Source organism: Triticum dicoccoides, chromosome 7A (assembly GCF_002162155.2).
Source record: "Triticum dicoccoides isolate Atlit2015 ecotype Zavitan chromosome 7A, WEW_v2.0, whole genome shotgun sequence".
Lineage (NCBI taxonomy): Eukaryota > Viridiplantae > Streptophyta > Magnoliopsida > Poales > Poaceae > Triticum > Triticum dicoccoides.
Genome location: NC_041392.1, coordinates 505,317,158 through 505,324,844, shown reverse-complemented (window position 1 = coordinate 505,324,844; position 7,687 = coordinate 505,317,158). Strand labels below are relative to the sequence as shown.

Sequence of the window (7,687 nt, the reverse complement as noted above, 5' to 3'; positions counted from 1 at the left end):
CGTTGAGGTTCGCATCCACTCCCTGCGACATCACCGCTTCCTTCTCCCACTGCCTCCATCGCCGGTCCCACCGAGCGATGTTCTCCGGCTTGCACGGCGTCGCCTTGGATGGGACACCGACGTACGATGTGGACGCACCCTCGAATGTGGCGGTCGTGGATGGGTTGGAAGACATCTATGTATCGACCCGACCCGAATGGATCAGAGTCTCTATGCTTACTGTGCTTGTCCATGGATCAGTTTGCTAGCGCACACAGTATGCCATGAAATAATGGAGTTCAATCACGCACTTTATTACATCGATAGTCCTCAAAAGATTATTATTACATAAATATGGCTAAAGCCCATCTAAAGTGATTACTGCGAAAGCATAGAAGATAAGTAAGTCCATCAACTCCATGAGCAAAAACTGAGTGCAGAACAACGACCTATTCCACCTTACTCCTCATCCGAAAAGTCTGTAGCATTATAAGTTGCAGCCATGTAGGTCAACACATGGAATATGCTGGCAATTTCACACCACAGAATAAGAACGATAATTCTATCTCTATATGCAATTTCGCTGGTAGAGGCTCTAAGTTTCAAGTTTGCATAAAGCCAATTTTTCCCTATATCCAATTAATTAAATTAATACTACAAAATTTATGCCAATATTGAGATGGTTCCTCTAACTCAATTCAAACCCAAGTTATTAATAACCCAATTCAATAATTAAATACGATGAGATCACTCAATAATTTCAATTCTAGATGCTCAAGTTGTCCATAACTGGGGACACAACTAATTGATTAGTTTGACAATCTGCATAGGGTTTGTGCACTTTGCCCCACAAGAATCGATTACCTCCTTTGTAGCTCACACACTCAGGGTATGGCAGCTGGAAGATCAAGACATAGTCTTTCCGAATTGTTTTCCCTAACCCATGGATAGGCCGGTACACCTAAATTCCCCTACATCTACTAGCCTACCATGGAAAAATTCACACAACCTACTCAAGTAATCCAGAGCCCATGTTAGCTTGTGGCTGCACACATAAGCCTCTAGTCATGACAAATTGTTTGATCCCTTTGAACCTGGGTGGCTTACCATACAAGAGTGATCCATTGGTTACTCCAAGACACTTGAGCAAATCCCTGGTTACTCTAGGGCGCCCCTCACCGTGCAACCATTCCACCCAGATGATATATTAAATTATTAAAGTTCGTCCTATTTACTACTCTCTCACATGTTTCATGATTCAGTAATTCCACCCATATGATATATTAAATTATTAAAGTTAGTCCTATTTACTACTCTCTCACATCTTTCATGATCCAGGAATACCACCCCGTCTAAAAAAGCAAGGCTAAGCAATTTACTTAACAACGACGGTTCCCATGGTGTTCAAGGGTCATAGGTTCCTACCTCAAAACTCTACGAAGTATAGCCACAAATTCCACCATCCTAACCATGCATTGTATCAAGTTGGACTAAAAATGCATAGGAAAAACATGGGTATAAAAAGAGTATGATTGAAGTGTGAACTTGCCTTGATGATGATCATTGAACTCTAAAGATTGATAGTATTCAGCCTCGCACTACGAACAATCTATCATAAGCAAACAATATCACATACATAAACAATCAAAGATCTAAAATAAAACAATAATCAAAATTATACAAAACTCCAAAAAGAACCAAATAATGCTTCTAAAAAAACATATTTTAATCGTATGGAAATTGTGTGACCATGATTATAGAAGATAATAGAGGTCAAGAGCTTCAATTTGCAAAAAGAATCAATTCAAGCGGATTTATATATTGGAAGTTATGGCCTAATGAAGTTTAAATTTGAATTTGAACAAATTCAGATTTTATGATTGCAAAAAACATAAAGTGATTTTCTCAATGGATAGATGGGATCATGATGAATCATTTGGCGTTGGTTCCATCAAATTTGGATAAACGGGCAAAAAGTTGTGATGTTTTGAAAAGTACTGGCTAATCTGTAAAGAAAATAATTATATCTAGGCCCGTGGACACGTGGCATACTGCTACTGGATGAAAATTGCTCGCTGCGGAGCTTATATGGTGGACAACTAAGGCTTAAGAGAAAACGGTTCAAAAAAAAACAAATCGATCTAATCCCGCCTGTTGATGCGCAATCGGAAGGACGGAGGGGGTTGCGAGTTACAGGGACTGATGATGGAGTTCGAGTAGACAACTACGGGCGGCTTCGGTGATCTATGGCGTCGGACAAAGGCATAGGGAGGAGCAGCGCGACGAGGCGAAGCCGATGGTGGTGGTGGCGGTCCTGGGAGACGACGAGGTGAGGCGGGGCGTTTTGGCATAGCTCCTGTGGAGCTTGCAACTCCATCGAGAGGATGCGAGAGGTGGGATGGGGCTTAGGCGACGCGGATTGAGGAAAAAGAGGGTCAGGGTGCAGGGGAGTTTATAGGCGGCCTTCTTGGGCGAGGAGGCAAGCTAGAAATAGGATTAGGAAGGTTTAAACGCGGCGGCGCTCGGACGTTGCGACGGTGGATTCTGGCTCGACCACGCGATGAAGGTGACAGGTGGGTCCCACCCGTCGATGACAAAGGAGATAGAAAGGAAGGGAGAAGTGCAGGTCGTTGATCGCCACTTGATCGGACGGTAGTCCGCGGCGCGTACCGCTTTGAAAGGAGAGGCAGGCTTGGGCCGAAAGCGTTGCAGGACCAGCTAGCTAGCGCCTGGGCCAGGGCCTGAGCGCTTTTAAAATAGAAAACCTTTTTTTTTCTTTTAAATGAAACAGAAATAGCTTAGGGCTAAAATAAAACAGTAAAGGGCTACAAAAATTCCAGAATTTTTTTTCTAGAAACCCTAAATATATGGACTCATGTGAACTTTTTCATGGCCTAAATTGCAACTTTTGAAAATAATTATTTTTGCAAATTATTTAATTTGAGTATTAAAAATAATTTTCAAATAACTTTAAAATTTCCAAATAATATTCAAATACTTTTTGGACTATTTTTTATATTGAAGAAGTCATCTTATCTTCTCTCATAATTTTTTTCTTGAGTGAAAATGATTTGAATATTTGAAAAAATATAAAAAGAGAATCAAAGATATTTGGGAAAGTCCTTTTATTCACTGTCATTTAATATTCATAAACTCCAAAATTTTAAATATGCATAAAAATAATGGTATGCCTAAATGATTATAGTAACATTACAAATTTAGAAAATTTGGGATGTTACAATCTAGGGCGGCGGATCAGCACTGATGGCGAGGATGGGGAGTAAGCATGGCGGACGGGAGGGCTTGGACGCAGGAAATGGTGGAGGTGGCGAGAGGAGGGCAAAGGATTTGGTGTGTTTTTGTGCAATTTGTGATGGGTAGGCCTACAATTTGTGATGGGTAGGCCGTAGGCTTGTCGGGTCCGACATAGCAGAGGCACCCGGTTGCGACCGGGCCTCCCCATATCGGCACTACTTTTGGACTGAAAATGAGAGGTATCGGTTAGCCTCGACATTTGAGGCATGTTTGAGGCGCTCGTCTGGGTCGGTTGTTTTTAATCAGTTACTGACCAGACAGCCGTCCAGACGTTTGAGACAGGTTTGAGATGTCCGGCTGTAAATACTTTTAGTGAATAGTTTTGAATAGTTCTTCCGCATCATGTCTCGACATGAAAAAGGATGATTGCAGTCTTGGGACTATCGTGAGAGATTTCCTAAGACTGGTCATAGTGGGGAGTAACATAGACTAGTGTCGTGCATATGACACTAGTCTAAATTACTACCTTCATAATGCAAAGTAACATAATAGTACTTCCTCCGTCCGGGTTTATTAGGCCTAAAGACAACTTCTCTTAGACCAAGACACATAGTAATTTGCTCACATTAATTCTTTCATTCTACTCCCAATGCACTCTCTCACATGCATGCAACCAATGAAAAAGCATGCATGAAGTGTATTAATTTTCCAGCCTTAGCACCAACAATAATGACTTTCAATGCAACCAATGAAATGGCTGCATGCATGCACCTTTCCAAAGCGAGGCCTTATAAAAAGGGACATGCTTGTGATGCTGAGAGGCCTAATAAACCCAGACGGGGGGAATAGTATCATAGATGACTTCATTTATTAACTTATAGACTCATCTTGTCTCGAGAAGCGCCATGTTACCACCTCTTACTAACTACTTGCCACATAAGCAAAATTTTCTTGAAATGTGCTATGTTACTATTTACTCCTCCGTTCCGAATTACTTGTCTTGAATTTGTCTAGATATGGATGTATCTGGACTCATTTCAGTGTTAAATACATCTGTATCTAGACAAATCTAAGACAAGTAATTTAAAATGGAGGGAGTAAATTACTTCCACTTTGACTAGCCTAAAGGAGTTCACCAATCTATAAGTGGATGACCCCGTGCATGCGTGTCGCCGCAATTTCCACCATAGAAGGACAACTCCGTGACCTGGTTTAAATATTTAGCGGCAAGTTGACAAAAAATTTGTCTGGTCACTGCCTAGTCAGAGCGATAACATTTTTGTGAGAGAGATCGATGACTTAAATAAGCAATCAAATTATCAAACCAGTATGTATATAATACAGTATAATCGCACCAAAGCACTACCCGGCCCGCGCGAAGTGATAGGCTTATTGTAGATGGTCATCATGATAGGCTGCCACTCTGCATTTGCCCACTGAATTAATTGTGACGTTGTATCCAATTGACTCACAACTCACAAGCTATGCTAACCACTAGTAGTGCCAACTATAAAGTTGTAAAAGCACAGCAAATGACCATCTTATACAGGCATACTCGTTTTAAGTTGTTCAGCATACGCTGATGACTCACAAGTCACAACTCACAAGCTATACTAATCAGTTTACTAGCTTAATGTATCCAATTGATATAGACACTTTCACGTGCTATGCTTTAAGGTCACGAGCCTATAAGTACAATCCTGGTGTCTAACTTAAGCCAAGCCTTGGTGTGTACAGTACAACTTTTCAGGGCTCTACCAGTATTTGGTTTGACAGAACATTGCTATGCTTTATTGACAAAACAACAGCGTTCATAGAGATGATTACAATATCGTGTGGCACTCCAAGCCAAACATGTCGGCCAACGTTAGGAGATAAAGCAAAATTTGCTAAATTATGTGATTTCAAAGTTACTACTGTGAGGTTCATTGGCGTACCAGCATTCTTCAAACTGTTTGGAGCGAAAGTTGATCTCTCGGATGACAGATTGACAATCCGCCTGAATTATCTGAAATATCTTTACCGTTTCCCCTCGCATATTAGCTGCAACCTGTCTTTATTATGGACATGGCCTGCTCTCAAACTAACATTCTCGGACACTCGACATTGCAGGAAATCAACCTGTTTCCGAACGCCCCAATTAATCTCCCTCGCCGGACGTTCACCGTCACCGCGCAGCAGATTCACCGCCTGAAGCAACGCGTTTCCGGCCACACTGCCCCCGCGCAGGCCGGTTCCACGCCCGCGCCGTCCAGCTTCGTGGCCGTCGTGGCGCTCGCCTGGGTGTCCTTCGTCCGGTCCAAGCACCCGGCCGTCATCTCCGCCGACCACGACGTCTACGTCTTCTTCTTTTTTTTTGCAGGTGTACGTCTTCTTCTTCATCGACTGCCGCGGGCGGCGCGGCATCGACCCACCCGTGAGCCAGAACTACTTCGGGACGTGCATCACCGGGTGCCTCGCCAAGGCCACGGCGCGGGACCTCCTAGCCGTAGATGGTTTCGCAGCCGCCACGGCGGCGGTGCAGCGGGAGGTCCGGCGAGCGGCCGAGGACCCGCTCGCCCTTTGGGACTGGATGGACCTGCTGTCGTGGATGCCAATGGACCGGTTGGTGAACATCTCCGGGTCGCCGCGGTACCCGGCGTACGAGGTGGCCGACTTCGGGTGGGGCGCGCCGAGTAGGACGGAGCTGATCACCATGAACAACTGCGGGCAGGTGGTGCTCGTGGCCGCCAAGGGCGGCGGCGGCAGCGTGCAGGCATCCGTGTGCATGCACCCGGATCACATGGGCGCGTTCAAGTCGCACTTTCTTAATTCCTTGTCAGGTTGATTCATGTGTATGGTTACTATAAAAAAACAAGAAATCTGATAATAAGGGCTATTGTGCTATTAAATTGGACTGGCAAAAGGACTTGTGCGTTGCAATGGAAAAAAAAACATCATAATTTTCCATGGCCATGACCATATTTTACTGCATAACCGAGATACACTATCACTTTCAATTTCATGAAACAATTTTTCAGATTGTGAACATTTTTTCAAATTCACGAACATATTTGAAATAGTGAATATTTTTTAAATTGGTGAACACTTTTACAATTTTTTTTGAATTCATGAACATTTTATACTATTTGCAAAAAAATATTGTGAACATTTCTTTAGACAATTCCTTCAATCGGCGAACATTTCTAGAATCGAAAAACATGTTTTTGGAAATTGGTGGAATAATCTTTAAAATTCACAAACATTTTATGATTTAAGAAACAATTTTTTGAATGCATAATTATTTTAGGAATCAACGAACATTTTATGAATGAATAAACTATTTTGTAAGTCACGAACATTTTTTGAATTTTTAGGATATTTTTCCATTCATGGACATTTTTTGAATTGGCGAAATTTTGTTCAATTTCATTAACAATTTTAATACATTAGCTTTTTTAAAAAAAATCATTAACATTTTTTAATTTACCTAATATTTGTTTCAAATTTTTGAACATTTTTTAAATAAGCAAACATTTTTTACAAAATCCCTAAAAAAATTGACTCCACACACATTTTATGATTTATTAAAGATTTTATTTCGAATTTCTCATTTTCTTTTTAATTTTCAGACTTTTTTTAAGTCCCAAATTATTTAGAGTATAAAAAACAAAATAAAAATAAAAACATAATCTAAAAAACAGGTTGCAAAGACATGGGCTGGCCCAAACGGGCACGCTGCGTCTTCTCCCAGCGCGCGGAGCAGAGTATATGAGGTCTCTACTGCATGGGCCGGCCGAGGTGGGGGATTCCCCTGTGTAAAATGTTTTTTATCACTTATATGTCGCATTGGTAGGTAATGTTTTTCAATTTTGGAGGCAATTTCCGTAACGTACCGCCAGAAGCAATAGCCTCTTTATTATTATTAGGTATAGATACACACAAGTCATATAAGGGCATCTCCAACAATAACCCGCAAATTTCCTCCTGCATCCATCCGCGGACAGGTGGGGCTAGTTCATGGAGACAGATGCAAGAGGCCGTCATCCAACCGTAGCCGCATACATTTCAAACACTATTTCAACAAACCAAGTGAAATTCGTGCAAACATGGTCATATTTCATACAGACACGGCGGATTGTCATTACATTTTGAACATTTAGAATAAAAAGAAACGACCCGACCCGAAACCTATCCTACAGCAGCAGCGGCCAGTGTCCTAGCCCGTGTCTTCCTCCATCCACGGTCTCCATGAGCACTGGTGATAAGACACGTGAAGTGAAGGTGCGATCTCTGGCGAGGAAGAATAGAACACGGGAAACGGACCGTCCAACATGGGACATAAGGCCCTGCCATCCCATGGCCTACTCGTCCTTTGAGGAGTCTGTGACCCGTCCGTCCCGGGTGGACGTGTGGTCCACAATGGAAATGGTCGTGCCGGCGCTGTCGTCGGCCCACCGGGCCGCCTGATGGT

At 42.5% G+C, this 7,687-nt stretch overlaps 1 pseudogene; it reads left to right on the top strand.

Annotated features, from left to right (window-relative positions):
- The window catches only part of LOC119328520, an 11,547-nt pseudogene extending 5,396 nt beyond the window's left edge, over positions 1 to 6,151 (top strand).
- The last annotated feature ends 1,536 nt before the right edge of the window (positions 6,152 to 7,687 follow it).